The sequence below is a fragment of the Bacillus rossius genome (genome assembly GCF_032445375.1).
Source record: "Bacillus rossius redtenbacheri isolate Brsri chromosome 9 unlocalized genomic scaffold, Brsri_v3 Brsri_v3_scf9_2, whole genome shotgun sequence".
Taxonomy (NCBI): domain Eukaryota; kingdom Metazoa; phylum Arthropoda; class Insecta; order Phasmatodea; family Bacillidae; genus Bacillus; species Bacillus rossius.
Window position 1 is genome coordinate 7,874,285 of NW_026962013.1, and position 22,019 is coordinate 7,896,303.

The 22,019-nt window shown below is 37.8% G+C and overlaps 1 non-coding gene across 1 annotated transcript; it reads right to left on the reverse strand.

Annotated features, from left to right (window-relative positions):
• Positions 1-271: 271 nt before the first annotated feature.
• Positions 272-343, reverse strand: Trnat-ugu (transfer RNA threonine (anticodon UGU)). The gene has a single exon. It is a non-coding gene; the product is annotated as a tRNA-Thr (tRNA).
• Between the last annotated feature and the right edge of the window lie 21,676 nt (positions 344-22,019).

Genomic DNA, 22,019 nt, shown 5'->3' on the forward strand with positions numbered 1-22,019 from the left:
CTAGCACGTGTAGGTGTAACAAACCTCCCAGAAGCGGGGAGTGAACTGCCACTGAAATTTAAGGTTCACTGCTCGAGCCCGATGTAAGCGCTTTCAATCTTCCCACATGTATTTATTTTCCGCCATATTTAATCTTCCAAAATAATCGAACAATTAAAAAGATCCACATTGAAGCAGGTTAAAAATTATCAACTTTATTTCAAACACATGCATATACGGCTTTGTTTAGATTTTATAACCCCTAGTTGAAGTAAGAAAATATTTTTTTCCATGCCTCCTGTGAGGATTGAACTCACGACCCCTGGTTTACAAGACCAGTGCTCTGCCACTGAGCTAAAGAGGCCGACATGAATAACGACGTTATATTATAGAAACAATTGGCGGAAACGTGCTTCGTCAAGGTCATCTGCCATGTGTGGCGGGCGAACGTGACGTATTGACATAACATCGCTGAAGAGGAAAAAAGCTGTTATCTCGTTACTGAACGCTAGTTTGTCAGTAATACCACTCGTTTCATTTTGACGTGATAACGTCTTATAAATCGATGAACGCCGGCTGCACGCACGAAAAAGCACGTGACAAAATAAATTGTCACGTTTCGCCTGAGCCGAGCGTGCAAGAACCGGCCAACCACCGTGCGAGAAAATCTTCTATAATATAAAACAGGTTGAGGCGGGCTTTTTAACTAATTGTTCGTGATTATATTTAAACAAATCATTTAAATTAAATTTGCAAAAAACTGTAAATAATATCTGAAAATTAAAAAAGTATGCAATTTTTCATCAATGTTTTCTTATGATGTTATCACGTAAAATTATCGTCCGTAAACCGACTTTACAGACAATTCCCTTTTTTAACCAGATGGACTCTATTTTAGTAAAATCTTTTGTCGAAAAGCAGGTCCAAATCGGGGGTTTGTATTTTTAAGGTTAAACATTTATGTGTGCCGATAGTTTGCTTAGAAACCTTTTTACGTAGTTTCAATGTTTTGCTATGAAAATTAAGTTTGATTAAATAATTGTATATTTTACTTAATAAACGGTTTTCATTATCATTTGCAATGTTTCCTGATTGCCTCATGTGAGGATTCAACTCACGAGCCCTGGTTTACAAAACCAGTGCTCTGAGTTGAGCTGACGGAGTGTTACGCCGACATTTGAAATCTTCCTTGTATAAGTATATAGTTTTTTTTAGTTCAAGGTTTCGCTCACAGGTGGCACTGTTGACACACACATGACATCACAATGGATCGCTTAAACAATTGTGACAGACTTATGTGAAGAGAATTAAGTCAACTAAACAAACTTAAGCTGAAAACCTATTATTATTATTTTTTTTAGCTAAGGTCGGAAAACTCTTTCACAGTAGGCACATTCGGAAGCGCTATGCGAATTCCGGAAATAGTTTCGTAGACAGACAAATTTAGTTTTGGCCTCTGTTTGCGTTGAAATGTTTATCCTTATGTTCCTGCAGGACAATATATGCGGCCGAACAGACGTATTTGCTCTCCAACACAGAGTTTACAGATAAAGGGTGCTACCGTCCGTCCGTTAATCCGGCATTTTTGGCAATCCGGCACCAGCAGAGTGATGAACGTGTCGGGATATCGGAAGTTTACTGTAACACTGGCTGCCATTGGACAGTCTGGTACGAAAGGCATTTAACGCGTGTAGCTGGGGGAACACGTTGAATACTACAAAAACCTGTAATACACAATGTAGTCAATTTGGTTGCTTTTCTACAGTTTTAATTAGAAATATATCTATATATTTCGAAAATAATTTAAACATTAAAAAAAATTCAATACTTTTACGAAAGATTTGTTTGGAAACCAGTCGCCAAGAAATTGTTTATAATACTACAAGAAATATACTGTAATATTTTGCAACACATTCACTTGGTTATTTTTGTATATACGTATTAAATACTCTTTCGAGGCAGTACGAGTATTTATTACTAAATTGGCGGATAATTTTATATTTTAATTGATGTTTCATTCACGCATATTATTTTTTTTAAATACGGAAAAAAGATAGTAGGATATTCAATAATAAGACTTTATTTTGTTTTATTAAGCTTATTAATGTGCGCATTGATACTGGAAATATGCTCAGGGAACGGTTTACAGATAAATTAAACTATTGGAGGCACCGTGACAACACGACTCATAAATGCCCGCGTAAGCATCCGAACCCAGTATTACTCCGAACACTAATTTGTGATGATACAAATATATGTAATTTTACACGAATATGTCTGTTGTATTTACCAAACAAATTAATAAATACAGAGTAATAGTGAAATAACTTTTTTTTGAAACCCATACAGTAGTGTTGGAGTTTTTCCGAGTTGAATTCTTGCGAACAAATAGGACTAACAAACAAGCTCTCTTTATAACGCTTGTGTGGATATTTATCGTCGTGCTAGCTCTTCGTAGTCGCGGCAAGGGTCAACTGATGCTAGTTATTGTGGGAAGACCTTTGCTAACAGAAGCAGCGAGGCCGACACCCTCTCGCTAGCTCTCTACCCTCTTGTCTAAGAGCAACCTCTACCCACCCCTCCCCTCGCTAGTGGTTAAGTCACTGGATCCATTCGCTATCATTATCCCTCCCCGCCAAGGGGAGTTTCTAACAGATAACGAGTGTCTCCCTGCGGTCCTCGCTCCAGCATCCCGGAGCTGAGACTCCAGGCCGGACAACTGTAGCGGCACAAGTTTCTCAGGAACTTTACGCTTCTATTATTATTATTTTTTTTCGAAAATGGAACACAGATATTCATTTGGAATTACAGATATTTGTAAATTCGTACGTTTAACACGGAAAAAAATAACTGTATAACTACAAAAATAAAATAAAAAGAAGCGTTCGCAGTAATACTGGGTTTGAATTCTTGCCCCGGACATCAATGCTTTGTGCTGTCCCAGTGCCGCCAATAGTTAAATTTATTTATAAACCGTTCCCCGAATAGCTTTCAAGTATTAACTGCGCACAATCGTTAGTTTAATAAAACAACATAAATACCAAATATTGAGTATTCGATTATCTTCCTTGGTTTAAAAAAATTATGCTTGAATTTAAGATCAATAAAAATATAACATTATGAGCCAATTTCCCTAAGAAATACTAAGTATTAGGTATTTCGGAAAACGTATTTTATTAATACAAAAAAAGCCAAGTATTAAGTTGCAATATCTTTCTTGTAGTATTTAAAATATTTCTTTGCAACTGGTTTTCATTGGAATTTTTTTTTGTAAGCCCAGAATTTATTTTCCTGTGTAAAGTAATTGTCATTTAAATTTTTATTTTGACTGAATTTTATAAGTTTTATTGTGTGATTGTACGAATGCATACAGCCACTCTGAGCTCCCGCGTCGCACATTCAGATGGGATCAGGGGAAGAATTTACCTTGCGACGTCTAGCGAGAAAGACTGTGATTTAACGTATATAAAAAAAAAAAAAACAACAATGCAATTATATATATATATATATAATTAAAAATGATTGTGGTCAGAAACGTTACGTAATTAGCGAGTCAGTTAAGAGTCGTAAATTGTAAATAACTGATGTAATGTGTAAATTTGTAAAATTTTAGTATTATTGTTTATAATATTTTTATTTTGCAATTTTTTAGTTATACTTTTATGTTTTTGTAAAGTTTAAGTTTTATAATTTTTTTTTAAATATTTTTATTTTACAATTTTTTAGTTCAATTTTTCTGTGTTTAAAATTGTAAAATTTTAGTTAACACAAAACTTAAATGAAACACACAGATGTGATGATGAATTTTCAAGACATCAGAAGTTATTTAAGTTTTTTTTTTTGGTTTTTATTCAAGCGGCTCTAATTTATCAAAATGACGGCCTCGCTCTTCAACTGGGGGTTACGTATTCCAGGCCCTCCGCCCTCCCCCAGAACTGGAAGCCGTGTCCGCCACTGCGAGTTGGCACGTGGCCGCAGCCGGCGCGTGCGCGCGTGCCCGCCGCCATGCACGTGCCCAGGGCACGTGACACGTGCCAACCAGCGGCTTGCCGACGTAACTCAGAAACACACGAGATAGAATTTTCTAAGCTATGTAATTTTCTTGTTTCTTATATTTTTCTACAATAAATTAAATGGAAATCCTACAGGTATAAAGATATTAAGCGTGACAAAAAAAAAACACGTGAGAAAACTACTTTAACACAGTAATCAACTCTAAGGCAATAAAATAGCAAGAAAAGTAATAAATACCCTAAAAAAATATCTTGTGTTTTAATTTCACATAATAAAAACACGGGGTTGCCGCGAACAGGGAATGTAAGTGCGTTATTCGCAAAACTCCTGCGGATTTCGGCCAAACTCTTGGAAATAGCTGGAAACCCCCATCTATTTTTTTTTCACCCAAGCATCTTGCTTGCTCCCCTCTGTCTTTCTCCAATACAGGGCGGTGTAAACACCTGCATAGTTTCCGTTATTGCCTCGCGGCCGATGGCTTTTATCCCCCCCCCCCCCAACACCTTCTTCCCCCAAAAACACGAACCTCTGCCGATCCGCCGGAATCCGCCGACGGAATTGGAACTCACCCTCCTCTGCGGTCTCGAACTCCTTCCGGCGACGAGCGAGAGAGAGAACGAGAGAGAAAGAGAGAAAGAGAGAAAGAGAGAGAGGTTTGCCGTAGCGCAAACTCGCAGAGAATGGGAGCGATAATCCCCATCGCGGTTTAGCCGCCCCTGCAGGCGACGGGGGTTTGAGATCAGGACTGTGCGCTTGACACAACGACACGAGATAAGAACGAGTTACAGTCACAAAAGGCATGGCTTTGGGTAAGGAAATTTTCGGCACCCAATATCCGTACGGACTATCAATACAGGCTGATGGGTAGAGATACCTGCAATTTCGCATTATTATTATTATTATTATTATTATTATTATTATTATTATTATTTGGAGAGAGAGGTAGAAATGCACGCCACCATACACTTGAACTGCGTTCTCGTTGGACTATAGGTAGTTTCGACACGTCTTTTTTTGATTCCGTTAAAACATTAACGACTAATCAGCAGATCACTACGACGATCGTAGCGCTGACTGAAGAACAAACGAAAATACTTTTCTCTATTGCGTAAAAGTTTAAATAAAAGTCCTAATTTAATAATTGAACTGCATGAGAATTGTATACTGGAAAGACATCAGACTGACAGGTCACTGGATTTTAGTACGGAGCAAAAATTCATTGAAAAATCAGTAAAGAAAGATACTGCAGTATACGTTTTATCAAAGAAATAACAAATACGATTTGACTGATTCCAATGTATTTAAATAATTTTGTAGCAGTTTCCACTGATTGAAATCTATAACGGTGGAGTCATTTTTAAACTTTCTGCTCTCAGCATGGGAAGTAACTTTTCAAGTTGCCTTTCTTCCCTCCATTCTTTTTTTTTTGACGTGATGACGTCTTATAAATCGATGAACGCCGGTTGCACGCACGAAAAAGCATGACTCATTGTCACGTTCCGCCTGAGCCGAGCGTGCAAGAACCGGCCAACCACCGAGCGAGAAAAAATCTTCTATAATATATCAAACAGGTTAAGGCGGGCTTTTTAAAAGCGGCGATTTAAAAAAAAAAATTGATATGGTGTTATCACGTAAAATTATCGTCCGTAAACTGACTTTACAGACAACCCCCTTTTTTTCTTTTAAATATATATTTTTTTCTTTTCAACTGCTGTAGCAGTCAGCTGGAAAGGGTGATAAAACTAAGTCATTTTGCTTGCGGGGAATTATCCGTGACGTCAGAGCGACCCAGTTTTTTTTGTCAGCTCGCGCCGGGAATATGACGAGCTTCAGCCAGGCCTACTGGTGTTTCACCCTCCCTCCAGTGAAGCTGGAACAAGAACTAGCGCTCCTTATCAGCCGAAGAGAGTCCGCATTAGCATTACGGTCGCGCGACCCTCTGCAGAGCGGCGCGACTACTTGCGAGGGCCGCACTCGCGCGGGGAGTGGGACCCTTCCTCGATTATTATCACCCTGGAACAGCAGTTCCAAAACGCATTTACATACCTGCTATCAAAAGAACAAGTGGTGGGAACACGTAGCAATTTTTATTGTTGTTAAATAATTGAAAAAAAAAAAAAAAAAAAAAAAAACAGTTACTGTTTGTAACGATTCGGAATTGATTTGAAATTCCGTGCTTCTTTATAGTGTTTAAAATTGTTTTCAAGTTATCATCAATTTCGATAGAATACGATTTTTTTTTAACAGAAATGTGAAATTTATATATTTTTAACAATCACGTAATTATTGTTTAAGTGATTTTTTTTACTATTTTAAACTGGAATCAAATTATTAATATCTCTTTTAATACCATTACAAAAAATACATATTCTCATAGCACTATACTTCCTCGCTTACTAATTTTTAAGAGTCGAACTGATCTTTTTTTTTGTGTCGCCAAAGTTTTAAATTGACAAAAATTAAAAAAAAAATATTTGATTCTTAAAACCAGAAGATTGTATTTTACATGAATGTTGCACCAAATTTCAAATAAATATCTTCGAAATTAAAAACACAGTGTCGAAGAAAGGCTTTTTTTTTTTTTTTTAAATGAATTGGAAGGTGGTGTTGTGCATGAGGTTTAAATAAATGCGAGTAAAATGTCTTCCACAAATAACTTTATTCAAGCAGAGCTAGCTTTCGTTTTATTATAAACCCATTTGCAATGCTCTGTAAAATAAAATAAAATAAAAATTGTAAATGGTTACAGATATCAATGTTGAAGGGACAAATTTGTCATTTACTATTTTTTATTTTTTTTATTTTACAAAAATTTGGAATTTTTTCCCCTCCCTTTTTTGTCGCCCTAAAATGCCACCCTAAGAAGTCACTGAACTCACCTGCTGGGATCACCGGCCCTGGTTAGAGAACATTTTAATTAAAGTGTCTGTCTCAGAAAATATTTCACAAAGTAATAAAAAAAACATTTATACCTTAACTTCACCTGTTTTTTAATGTAGTCGAGCTTTAATTTGTGAGTTTTAACATCCTTAAAAATAATTATGGCTTTTTAAAAAAAATATATGGTACTTGAGATCAAAGTGAACTACCAACTAGTTGGCCAAGTACAGCACTGTATTTTGATTAATTTTTCACAAAAAAAAGTTTTGTTGCGTATGACAGATTTCTGTATTATTATTTTCCGTATAGTTAAAAACACTAAAACTTAAAAAAAAAATATACAAAAGCTTGTAAATGTATCTATGGAGATCAATCAATTTCATTGGCGATCCGTGTTTGCAGTAAAATGACATCGTGATATTTTTAAAAAAATAATTTAAATACATCATCAGCATACCACAAACAAATTTAAATAGAGGATGAAGTTTTGAAGTATTGCTGCTCGGTTGACCACACGCACAGAGTGGGCATAAAATGAGTTAATCGTGCCATTTACACAAAAAGGAAAAAAAAAGTTATACAAAACGTGTCTTTGGAAACTTGCTGTCAATACATCTGCACCTCGGAAGCATAATTAACTGTGTCACGTATAGCATATTTCTCATGACAACAGTTTAATAATTTTTCAATAGCACGTCACTTATTTACTCAACTATTTTCTACCCAGAATATCTGAATTTTTGACAAATTGTAGATATGTGCTACCAGAAATACTGCCAAACAGTGGTAAAAATAATGGTTAAAAATGTATTTTGCCCAAAAATAGTCATAATGTCTTATGCCTCCGAAATACACACACACACACACATATATATATATATACACACACACACATTTATATAGACTTTATAAGTAGAGACCTGAAAAATTCGCGGATTCATTTCATGTTATGTTGAAATTCAAGTAATTATACCTTAGTGCTGCTTCTGCCATTGGTTCACTGTTAATCTGGAGGACTGAGGGCCAATTAGAGACCCTCACTCGTAGAAGTGTCGAATCACAGGCCACCCAGTCGAGACGACTCACAAGTCAGCAGCCAATGAACAGTTGGCATTTTCCCGAGTATGTAGTGGATATTGGAGTCTATCCTGAAGGTCATTGAACCCGCGAATTTTTCCGGTCTCTATTTAAAAGAAACACATTTTATATTTTCATACAATATAAATTCTAAAATAAAAACATCAATTTACTGGGACTTTTACACTATTTTACTCGTATCTCCAAAAATAAGTGTTTCAGAAGCTACATATGTTCCAAAGTAATTGTTTTGTAGGTATATTTTTGTGTGTGGTGGCCTAGCGGTCAGCCAGAAATTCTTCAAACATAACTACCCTTAAGCATTCTACATAGGTCACACTTCAGAGTGAAGCATATTTCTAAGTCACCCTACAGGAAACCTTTTTACACTTACTTGCCAATTGCTCGGATGTCGAACACTTGGTTTAAAGTTCACCCCCGCTCCAGTAAAACCGTTATTACTTTTTGAGACATGTTCTGATTGTAAGGTCCATGTCGTCATTTAGGCAAGTTGTTTGTAAGCACAGTAGGGAGTCACGCATGGCGTTGTACTGCACAGGAGAATGTGGTTTTATTCAGTTAAATGTTTTTCGTAAAACTTATAATTAAATATCAATTGAAATATTTAAGATGGAATTAATTATATGCATTAAATAATAACAGTTGCAAAATCATAATTTATTTAATTTTGTTGTCTGAATGAGTGTTTTTTTTTTTTTTAACTGTAAAGTAATAGACGACCTGATCTCTTCTATAGCTGAAGAAAATGAAATTTTCAGGTTTAATATAGTCCATAATGTAAAAAAGTGCCTCCGTTCGAGCCTAAAAAAATTCACGATAGTAAATTTCATAAATATATTCTATCGTCTCGAACTTTTGATCGTGTTACTTCATTTATATATTCATAGGTGTCAGTGTAGTAGAAGACGGTATGCGGGTACAGAATAATAACGTTGAGTTTCCAGTCGTTCCCGGCGGTGACGACGTTGCCAGGTCGCGCAGCGGGCGAGGCCATGGCGACGTTGCCAGGTCACGCAGCGGGCCAGCCTGTGGCGACGTTGCCAGGTCGCGCCGGGGGCGAGGCTGTGGCGACGTTGCCAGGTCGCACAGAGGGCCAGCCTGTGGCGACGATGCCAGGTCGCGCCGCGGGCGAGGCTGTGGCAAAGTTGCCAGGTCGCGCCGGGGGCCAGCCTGTGGCGACGATGCCAGGTCGCGCCGCGGGCGAGGCTGTGGCAAAGTTGCCAGGTCGCACAGAGGGCCAGCATGTGGCGACGATGCCAGGTCGCACAGAGGGCCAGCCTATGGCGACGTTGCCAGGTCGTGCCATGGGTCAGCCTGTGGCGACGTTGCCAGGTCGCGCCGCGGGCGAGGATACGGCAACACCTGGACGCCACGCGACAGTAGCGTTTCCGAAAAAAAAAAATTTAAAAAATAGCTCCCGCATTCTTTCCCTCTCCCCAACTTCCGGGGGAGACAGGTTTACGAGCCGTCGCCGCCGAGACATACGAGCTCCGCCCGCCAGATTTGTGGCTCGCCCCCTTTTCGGGTTCGCTGATCCGCGGTCGGCCAACTTCGCCACTTGTCGCCGCGATCTACTTTATTAGTCAGCAGTCGCGGCGAAGGAAGTGAGGCGTGGTCGGGAGTAAAACAAGTCTTCAGCGTTCCCGCCAGCTCATTTATTTCGCGGGGCTGAGAAGCGCCCCTCCATGCGCAAGTCTATACCTCCAACTTCGCCGTCAGAGTACTTCCCCCCACACCCCTCCCACCCTCCTCCTCGTGCCGTCACGTCGGGGGAGTGATGAATGTGGACAGACTGATAGGAGGAGAAATAGGGTTTGCATTCGCACGAAGAGGTTTTGTTCAGCAGCGACCCGGAGCTCAATAAAAAATTGGTTGTCTGTAAAGTCGGTTTACGGACGATAGTTTAACGTGACAACGTCATAACAAAACTTTGATGAAATGATTGCATACTTTTATGAATAAAATTGAATCATTTTTATTTTATTATCACATGTTTGAATGGATACAAAGAAGGAGTGAAATGAAATATACAATTTAATTAATAAATTTACTCTTATTTGCACTCATTAATTCAAATATGTTTATTACTTTAACGAACAGATTATTTTAACTATAACTTTCATACATGTTTGCTATTTAACATATTCCAATCTGTGTTATTCTGTTAAGGATAGGACGATGATAGGAAAAGTAGGAAACGAATGGGAGTGTTTCAAGCTTAATGTGCCTCGAAAAAGTCAAATCGATGGTTGTTCAAATCGAGTGTAAGAGAGATAGATGCGGTGCAAGCGTTCAATGAGCGTAACGGGACAATGTGCGTTACGGGACACTTTTTCGTGCGTGCAGCTTGCGTTCATCGATTTATTAGACGTTGTTACGTCAAAATGTTTCTGGCCCGTCGAATGCCTCGACAGCCGCAATAGCCCAGGGGTAAATATTGTACCCGAAATACACCATCTTGGTTTCAAAATTTTTTTTAGAGCATTTCATCTTCGAACAGGCCTTCGTTTAAGCTCAAAATATAGTTTAAAATCGAATTGATGAATATCGTAATGACTGGAAGCTACAAGTAATACGTAGTTTCCCCTGTGAGGTTATTTGTCGTTTAGCATTGAATTTAATTTTTGTGGATGACTAAAACTTTAATACAATGTTATAGTCTTTTTATATCTTTTAATGGGTGATCACTGCATTTTGCAGGCAAATTTAGGTGCGTTATGAAAAAAAAATCATGAGAGTGAATTTTTACGTTGCGCGTGCATCATGCAAAGAAATTTTCATAAGATTAAAAAAATAAAATAGGTTTCATGCAAATAATAATTATACACGTGCTTTTATTTATTACAATTTAGTCATTTATATTGAATATGGATTCATATAATTTAAAAAAAAATATTATTGTGAATATTAGTGATTGAAATTGAGTTTATAATTTTTTTTATTTCTATTTATATAAGTGAGGTTATGCTCTCGTGTGCATAACGATGTCAGGTTGCTTGTAAACTTCCATTTTCGCTGGCAGGGAGTGTCTGGGGAAGGTTTAGTAGTCTGCTGATCATTTTCATGGAATTGTTTGTGAAGTTAGGTTGCCGTATATATAACATATTTGTATTATTTATTTCTTTATTTTTTAATAAATAATTTAAATTAATAATTTAGAATAAACTTTCAGCATATCTATTGAGTTTCATAACTAATAAAATTTACCTCGATTATTTCACTAAATTATAGAATTAACTTTATACTTGTGTTTATATTAATATTGAATACTGAAAATTTATTTAAAATTTTTAATTTATGCAATCATGAATAAATAACCTTACTAATAATAAACTTTCAAAATCAAATCAAATACACCTTCGTGAAATACACGGCAAAAATATTTGATCGGGTAAATTAACTCTTCATACTGTAAAAAATATTTGTTATACTAACATTACAAGATTTTTGAAAATGTGGCTCATTTAAGTAGTAGTACTTATAATAAATCGTGTACACGTTCATATTCAGCGCTGTTTCTGATATTTTCTCGGTTGTGTGGACATGATCACCAAGGGGGGTAGGGGGGGGGGGGAATACAGAAAGTAGGCTTCTTAAAAGTGCTTAATGAGTATAGACAACTATGTAAACAATAATTTTGCCTTGAATGCACGTTTTATGCAGTCTCTTGAGTTAAATCTGCTTAGACCCTGTTTCCTTCGAGTCCACTGATGTTAAATGCTGCAACCCGTGTAGGTAACAGCCCATAAATTCAGGGTGGTTACTAACAAAACAGAAAACTTTTGAGCGGTAATTTACGAGCGCACACACTTTCTAGGAACAGAATATAAATCACCATAATATTTTTCCCCTCAGCATCAAAAGAAAAAAAATATTAACTCTCACCACTAACACGCATTTTACGGTGAAAGTAACAATATGTCGTGTTCTACTTAGCAAGGGGTTGGCTGATGCTGCTAAAGGCCCTTTTTCTTGCTTTATGTGGCCGTAATTCAAATTTTAATCACTACGGTAAGTACTCCCTGCTGTGCTATTAAAGGAGTTAGTGACTCGTATTACGACAGTAAATACATTACACTTCGAGGAAACATTTATTACTTAAGTGTCTGAGAAAAACGTGTACGTATTTTAGGTAAGTCCTTGTGGCAGTGATCGGTAATGCGTTAAACTCATGTAGCAAGGACTGCGCACTCGATTCAAACACCAGATAGGACCCAGCTAACGAGTGAAGCGAGTCAGTTTGGAAGTGTTTCAAAGTCTGCTGAAGTCGACAGAAGAGCCAAGGTCAAAAAGATAGTAGAAGTGCCTAAGGCTCCGCCTACCCGGGCACATGCAGGCTGTGCAGAACTTCAGAAGCAACCACGCGACTTGAATACTGTTCAAGACATCCGACTTACGAAAAGCGATAAAGAATACGCTGAGGGCGGATTAATAGTTCTGTTTTTGTACTTTGTTTTTAAACTATATTTTTAGAAGAGTAAAAATACGTTCTTGTCAAATGGGCACTTGTCGTATGCACGACAATTGGTTGTATTTCATTTCCATTTGTTTCGTTTCAGATTATTTCGATTGTTTCACTTTTATATGTATAGTTAGGTAACATTTAGTTACATTTCAATTTTTTTATTTCATTAAAATTGTAACAATTAATTCATTGTAAACCGTTTCAATTAATATCGATTTATTCCATTAAAATTGGTTTCTTTCGATTACGTTTCATGTAGTTTCACTTCTTTTCATTTATTTCATTACATTTGGGTACATTTAATTTAATTTATATTGTATCAATGCGCCAGTTCAGAGGCGACACCGCACTAGAAGCACCAGCGAGCGTCGAACCTATAACCCCGCCTCATCAACACACATACACCTATGACTAGGCGAGGGACCTAATAACACTAACACACTTTATAAACATGCTCGTGAAATTCAATAAAAACTGATGCCGTAAACAAAAAAGCGCAGTAACATTAACATCTCTTACATCAGGGAAGCGATTATGTATCCAAATGTAAAAAAAAAAATCAAATAAACTGTATATTTAACATTTTTTTTAAACCTACACACAACTTTGACAACCTAAATAATGCATTCACGTTGTCAAAGGTGATGGAATAGCAATGGCCACAACTTCATATATTTCCGCTCCCGAACTTTGCTTTTTGCCCCGTGTGTACTTTTTTCTCGTTCTCCCTTTGTTGCACACCCGGTGGAATTATCCATGCGAGCCGAACCCCGAGCGGCCATAAAATGAAACCGTGCGAGGAACGTGATAAACTACCAACCACAAAAAAAAAAAAACATGTTTTATGTGCAGGGGCCACGTGCGATAGGCTATTGCTAGAGACCGGAAAAATTCGCGGATTCATTTCTTGTTATGCTAGAATTCAAACGCATTTACTTTCATATTGCGTCTGTGATTGGCTCACAGTTTATCTGAAGGAATCTGAGCCAACGAAAAACCTTCAACCACAGAAGTATCGAACCGCAAGCATCCCAGTTGACAGGTTTCACAAGTCAGTAGCCAATGAGCAGGTGGCATTTGCCCGGGCATGTACGGGATTATGGAGTCTATCCCAGAGGTCACTGAAACCGCGAATTTTTCCAGTCCCTAGCTATTGCTCGAAGTGTTCACGCCTGTTTGATCTCGTTTAAGGGGGTGCCTCCCATTTCAGGTCATGATTTTAAATTTAGACTTTTTTAATTGTTTAACTTTCACGAAATGAAAAAAAAAGCATACATAAAGCATACGTTTTGCATAGTTAGCTGCCAAAGTTACATTTTTAACGTTTTTGGGTTGCACAAATAAGGATAATTTTTTTTATTGCAGAACTGAAACTTTTTAGGTTTGACTGTAATGCCACTGGCTACTTTATAATATGGTTTGCATTTCCATCACAAAAACCCATTTTCATCGTTTCTTGGCTGTTCAAAATCGTAACAAATTTGAGAATTTTGAAATGCCAGGTAGAATTAATTAATATTTTCTGAAAGAAATTCAAACAATTTCTTGAAGTAACCAGTGGCATTGCAGTCAAACCTAAAAAAGTTTCAGATCTGCAATAAATTAAATGCTCCTTATTTGTACAACCCAAAAACGTTAAAAATGTAACTTTGGCAGCTAATTATGCAAAAAAAAATATGCACCTTATATAAATTTTTCATTTCGTGAAAGTTAAACAATTGGAAAAGTCTACAAGTTTACCTGATATTACTGTAAATATAAAATGTTGACCTGAAATGGGAGGTACTCCCCTTAATCTGGTGCGCACGCGGGGGGTTTACATCAACACAGCGCAGCGAGCCACAACTAGTCACGGCCCACAAGCCAAGCGGCACTGATCGAGTTATCGATGCAAAAGCCCGGAATCGCACGCAACAGAGCCCGTGAAGCGAACGCAAACCTTCCGACATTTGCTCTGATCCGTGATGATGTTCCGTTAGTCTGTCTGCGATCCCCCCCCCCCCCTCGCTGATTCACTGCGAAACAAATCCCTCATTCATGCTGTACAACAAATAATCCTCCAGAGATTACGTGGAACCCGGACGCAATCCGGGCTAAGGTTAAATATTTGTCATTGCGGCACAAAAGGCATTAAATGAACGCGACAGTTAAATCTTCTGAACCAGAAAGATGGAGAATACCCATAAAACCCTTGCTCACAGTCAGTCGGAATGTCGTTACATTTTTGCACTGAGAACTGAAAAAAAAAGGAGAAACAATATGTACTTGCTTTATTTCGCGTCCCCATGTTTGTGTGCACAGCATGTGTCCGAATTCGACGGACAGCTTCATCACGTTAAAAGAAGTTAAAAACATCTACACGACTCATGGTCTGTAGTACTTCCCAAGCTTGGTTTATACACATTGGAAGTTACAGCAGGACAACGTTTTTATTCTAATTAAAAGAGGAAGTGTTTATGATATAACAATGAGCTTCTGAATTATTGTTCGCTAACTGTGAACAGGATATGCGGTATGCGAGGGTGTTTATGTGCCAAAACTCAAAAGTTTCCAACAAAACGTTTATTGACATAGTCCACTAAGAAGTTTACATTAAGCATATGGAATTTTCCTGCATTGTGGACTTGACACACACTGACGACTTCATCAGCTGCGAACACAAAGAAATTTGGGCATCCAAAATATGCATTAAAATATTTGCGACACCCACAAAATAGAAAAAAATAGAAAACACTTAACTGTGGAGCTTAAAATTATTACTTGGAATTTACTCCCGTTAGTACGAATTATGCATGACTAAACTGTTGTTAAAATATTAATGGCAAGCTCGGAATAACTCTCGATTGAAATGTTTGACACTGACTATTTCAAACTCAGCTTCAAACGCAGCTCAGAAACCTTCTCGAAATAACTGACATTTAAATTATTGACCACCGTGTTTATTCTTCAACTTAGATGCAGGTTTTTTTAGTTGTTCGTTTGCTGTTTTTGCAGATTATGAAATATGCTTCAACCATTTTGCGTTAATCTAAGTATTGTCTATTAAAAAAAAAATTATAACAAACTTAACCGCGTTTTGAAATTGAAACACCTTCATGGAAATTATAGTGAAAATTTAAAGGCTAAAGTATTCTAATTAGTTAAAAATAAATACGCGATTACGTGAACACATGATGCTCGTAAAATGCTGACGCGCGGGTGAAAAAAAATGAAGTGTTATGGTCCCGAAGCTGTATCGGTGAAGTGACAAACATTTCTCGTTTACGAGAGCGATGTCATTCGTGTTAAGATGCGTAATAAAAATGGCGCGAAAAGAGGCATGTCATCCGTCTATAAAATCGCCCCGTCGTAAATATCTTGTAGGTCAGAGAGCAGCTGTATACGTCATATCCGTCCCCAAGTTGGTCGTTACAAGGGCCACTTTCACGATTCATCTCGTCGAAAGTTTAGATTCTTTTATCATAGTTACAAATAATAATTTTAAAAAGAGCACTCAACACAGATGCAAACAAAAATATTTAACCTATCAGTAGGGACCGGAAAAATTCGCGGATTCATTTCGTGATAGGCTGAAATTCAAACATGTGTATAATTCTGCTGGTTCTGCTATTGGCCCGCGGTTTAACTGGAGCTCTCTGGGCCAATGAGAGACTATCGACCAAAGAAGCGTCGAATCACAAGCTACCCAGTTAAGACGACTCACAATTTAGTATCCAATGAACACGCGTGTTTACTTGAGAAGTGCAGAGGATACTGGAGGCTATCCTAGAGGTCATTGAGTCCGCGAATTTTTCCGGTCCCTACTAATATAGACTCCATTATCCTCTGCACTTCTCAAGTAAACACGCGTGTTCATTGGTTACTAAATTGTGGGTCGTCTCCACTGGGTAGCTTGTGATTCGACGCTTCTTTGGTCGATAGTCTCTCATTGGCTTAGATAGCTCCAGTTAAACCGCTAGCCAATAGCAGAACCAGCAGAATTATACACATGTTTGAATTTCAGCCTATCACGAAATGAATGCGCGAATTTTTCCGGTCTCTACCTATGAGTAATTTTTGTCACATTTTGTGTAAGAGTTATTTCTAAAATCATGAAGACATTAATAAGGGATAACGCAAATACAAAATTTTTTTAGCTAAAATGTATGTGTGATGTGAACGTGTTTTAAAATTATAAAACACGTATATTGCGAATTAACTAAAAACGTGTTCTGCAGGAACATTCCACAAGACAAATAATTGTGTCTCCACTTGGTAATTTTTCTGAAAACCAGTAAATTGACGCGAGCTGAAATCGGCACCGGTTGATGAGTAATCGCATCTGAAAGCCACCATTTCCTCTGAAAGTCTCCTGCGCTCGGCAACGCAAGGTTATTAAATATTAAAATGATTTGAATTGAAAGAACATTTTTGTGAACCTTAGCTCAAATTTCATTGAATACAAAACGAGGCATTTTTTATGGCATTAGATGACAATATAGTTTTCCTGGTTAGAATTGCATTACCTTGTATTGGTAGCCTTGGCAATACATAATTAATTTTCTTTCCTCGATTATTTCATGCATCCATCATAATATTTTTAAAGATACAATCCTTACTTGAAAATGTTTTGAACGTCCTAAAACATGTAACGGAATTTACTAACCTATTTGGTGTAAAGAAAATTATAAAAAGGAATCTTTCACTTATATTTAATATTTTTAGAAAAAATATTTACTCAACACAGAGTTCGTTAAACGTTATTGTAAAGTTAAAAATTTTACAAAATTCTTATTTTTGATTTTTTTTATACTTGAAAAACATAGAGCAAGTGCGGATAAAATTAAATGTAAATGGGTAGCATATATTATTTATATGGAAATATTCACTAGCGGCACAGAAAAAAAAACTACCTGCAACGGAAATAGTGTTAAGCTCAAAGCCATGTTATTCTTATCAAGATTATTCTATTGATTCTATGAAAATTCTGGATGAATTGATGAGAAAACTTTAGAAACATGTTGGCTGCAGGAAATATACGAAAATTTTTTTGATCGAACGTTTTGACATATTTGAAAAGAAATGTGTACTGAACATGTATTGTGTGTGTATTATTGTATTGTACACATGACCTGTATTGTGCATTGTATGTGTTTTGTTTTGTGCATGTGCATTGATCATGAAGTTTACAGAATGAATGTTAACGAGTCTACAGAATTTCAGAAGTAAATATGAAATTCGAAATCAATCTCAGACTGTGATTGGAGTAAAAAAAAAAAATAATTTGACAGTGTATGTTCGGAACAGCTCGTAGATCAGAGATTGACGTCCAAGCGAGAGCAGACAACCATACTCACTCGAGAAAGAGGATTTCTTGCACCGGGCAAAAGCTAACACTACGAGAAGTGATATATATTTTTTATCGAGTTCCATCTTGCTTGATGTTCTTCCTAGAAGATCTTGTGACGGCGGGAAGTGAGCTGGCCTCAATTCGGGCCGAGAGGTGCCTCCAACGGCTTCACTCCCACGCAGTCACGTCAGCCGCAAGTCGCTTCACTCTTCACGTGTCACCGCGAGTCACGTTATTCTTCACGCGTCACTCCAACAAGACGAGACGTCCGCGCGAAGTCCACTTCTGCCTCTCTCAGCCGAAGCCTTAAATTCGTGATGAAAACAGGAAAACATGATATTTTTACTCAAATATCTTATTGAAAATCATCCCAAAGTCTTAAAAAGAAAAAACTGAAATATCCCGTCCAATCCACGTCAAAGGTAGGGGGGATGTCATTTGTCAACGTATACAGAACGACCTTTCTGAAATAATTCGTCACTAACCATTATTTAACCAGTTGTAAGCGGCAAACGTTGCCACCAGTATAATAATTTTCGGACAATTGTTATTAACGTTTTCTGAATTGCTTCAATTGAGAATTTGCAAAAGCTGCAGCTCTGCAAAAAAAAAAATTCTTTTGTGTGTTTTAAACCCCGTGTTTACAATACTATTTTACGAAATGATATTGCGTGTAAATATTTGATTAATTTAGGGTTCACACGTCGCGTCGTTCCCGGCGGACAGTACTCCGATGCAACACAATTAATTCCGATTGGTTGGAATGAAGATTGTCCGTGTCAAATGGTCCATAGGCGTACCCAGGATTTTTTTCGGGTTGGGCTGGGGGGGGGGGGGGGGTTCTTCCAGATATTATTCGGAAAGGGGGGGGGGGAAATTCTTATTTTTAAGAAAAACTGCATAAACACCAAAAAAATAATTGTTTATAATAAACTTTTTTAAGCTTACAAACTTTTTACAGAAAAATTCTTCTATTTTTTTTTTTTTTTGCAAATTCAGTAACCGCATTCTCCGGGTCGATGTGGATGTTGTAGTGGACATTAATGAACCAACCACTGCTATTCAAATTTGTTTACGTTAACTTACAAATTGGGCTGCTTGGTGACGTTCTCTCTCGTCGCTCGGTGTGAAACTTCAGAAAATGAGTTTCGATTGACATGAGTGTTCATAATATTCTTGCTTTTATTTCGGGGGAAGGGGGGGGGGGGGTGTTTAACTCCCAAAACACGCCCTCCCCCCCGGGTACGCCTATGTAATGTACCGTCCCAGTGATTTCAGGGAAGTACGAAAAATCGTAATCAGAGCACTTTTGAAAACAGTAAATTTATTTACGAACTTTTCAACGAATAATGCGCCTCAAATAACCGAAGGGGTCTTCGTTGTTTCAGTTAATTGGATCTTCGAATGAACTACGAAGGATTCTGGCTTCCAAGTTCTGTGTTCCATTAAAAAACAGGTTTGACGAGAAAACATCTAATAAATCGATTGGAACAACCATCGATTTGACATTTTCGAGGCACATTAAACTTTAAACACTCCCATTCGTTTCCTACTTTTCCTATCATCGTCCTATCCTTAACAGAATAACACAGATTGGAAGAAGTTAAATTGCAAACATGTATAAAAGTTATAGTTAAAATAATCTGTTCGTTAAACTAATAAACATATTTGAATGAATGAGTGCTAATAAAAGTAATTTTATCAATTAAATTGTAGATTTCATTTCACTCCTTCTTTGTATCCATACAAAATTGTGATAATTAAATAAAAATGATTCAATTTCATTCATAAAAGTATGCAATCATTTCATCAATGTTTTGTTATGACGTTGTCACGTTAAACTATCGTCCATAAACAGATTTACAGACAACCAATTTTTTTTAATACTCTTGAAATGATTCTTAAGAGTTTAAGTTCGACGAAAGATAACTCAGTACACGTAAATTTACAAAGACTATGAAATATGAATGTTATTGAATTTATTCATGAAGCACATTTGTAAAGGTTGTATGAAAGATCTGCCTACAGTAACACAGGTGGAAACCGATATTTAATGTAAACTACTTGTGAACACAACATGGGGTGGAAATACGTTATTGTAGCCACACAAGGATTACAATAATCCTCCTAAAACCTCTCTGGAATCTTATGTAGCTAAACTGCCATAATTTTCTAATTCTATCTTAGCTTGTTTGTTGTTTTTTTTTCACTGAAAGGGAATGCCACCGACATCCACACTTGATACGTCCCTGAGTGTGGATGGGCGAAAAATATTTTGTGGTTGCTGAAAAAATTGCATTTTCAGCGCAACCATTCGTACTGGGAAGATCTTCCCAACGTATTTCAACTAATAAGCAATATTTTATTCGTCACCCGAAAGGATTTTTATTTTTTTGCGAAGAGGAGTTAACAGACGGCCCAGACGCATTGCGTTTTCAAGCGCTCATGCAACGAAAACACGTAAATAGCTTTCTGACGCCGTTAGCGTCAGAACTGGACTTAACTCCTCGCGCTTCAGCGAGCGAGTTTAATGTTGCAGAACTCTCGGGCGACGAGTGAAATAACGGGCTTGTTTTTTTCTTTCTTCTTCTCCCCCACGTGATCTCCGGACCGCCAAACAGGAAAGGCTGCGCGCGCGTCCATCGACTGTGAAGGCACTAAGGCCGTAATTCCAAGACGCAACAATAAAGGTTTAGGTGTTGAATATGCTGCAACTCTACCCTAACCTCATTCCCAGTCCACGGTAGGACACGCCCAGTACATTAATTTTTAGGCAACGAAATTAGGTGTCCTTTCCGTTGGGGCAGCCTTCTTTTCAAAGACGCGAGAGCCAAACGCCCGATCGTGCATCTTCGGTTTTTTTTGTTCGTTGTAAATAAATATGGCGGTGTTGATAAAAGTATACTAATGGTCAATTAGGATAGGTTAGCTACATTATAAATATTTTAAAACATCGTGGACGGTTGATTTGGTTAGGATAGCTACATTAAAGATACGGAAAATAACATGAACTTCGGGGAACTTCGGGTTTTGGCTCTCTCGTCTGTGAAAAGAAGGCTGCCCTTTCCGTTGCCGTTCTGATGCTCAAATTACGCGCATGCGCAGAGCTTACTTTTTTTCGTTGATTTCATCCAGATGGCTAAACCGCATGTCTCCATTAACTCGTATATAGTCAATTTTTATAATAATCGGGGGACGAACCAAGCGTGTTAGTGTGCAAAAAAAAACTGTATGATAACGAAAATAATCTGGAATGTATTTTGTACACTTTAATTGTCACAAAAACAAATAATCGCACCTTTAAAAGTACTTGAGAAAAAAAAATTACACCATTTAACTCGCGCGATTGTGCTGTTATCTGTAGGATATTCGGCGCAGCAAATGTATCGATGGTTGCCAAACGTCCGGTAGTATGCGCTGAAATCAGTTTCTTGCCGGAATAAAAATTATTTGATTCCGGGCCCTTAGTTTCTTTTTAATTTGTTTGTAAAATGGTGACTTGCTGATGACCTTCATTACCAACGAGCTAAAACTTCCCCATTAAAATAACTTATTTGTTTACTTTCATCGACATTGCATTTTATGCGATCAATTGAGTCGATGTCTCAACGCGGGACTAAAACCCAGATCTCTTTGCCCCGAAAGCCAGCGTAGGTCGAACCGCGCTACGCAAGTCGACTCCTAGCACGCCGCTTCAAACGCACTAGGCTTCCGTTGTTTGCACGGACTCGAGTAATGTTTCCGTTGCCCTTGGGTGGTAGGAGCGATTTTCCAAAATTTATCAGCCGGGCCAAAAAACGGAGGTCGCAGATAGCCGGAGCGAGGTGATAGCAGCTTCTTCGAACCAATCCCGGTTCGATATCGGCTGCATTTCTTCCCCATTTGCAGAGTGAAATACTGCCGGGTCATTACCGAGAAAGCTGTTCGCATTTGCAAATGAGATGCCCCTTGGAATGTCGTATCCCGCGCGCCCTTAGCGAGTCAGCCTCGGATGCTTGTTTGGCATGGTACACAAGATTCCAGCGATCGCCCCGCGACCATTATTCCACGCCCCTATAGGCCCTGCAGACAGTTTTATTGGCCGAAAAGAAAGTTATAGAAGTCTTAGCGGCTAACACTTTAATGGTTCTTTTTTTTCCTTTTCTTTTTCGTGCCAAGACATTATTTAAATTGCCTTACTTGTGGTTAAATTTGAGCGTTCGTGTAGAGTTTCGAAAATCTCTGTAAAAAAAAGAATGTTTTAACTTTTATTCT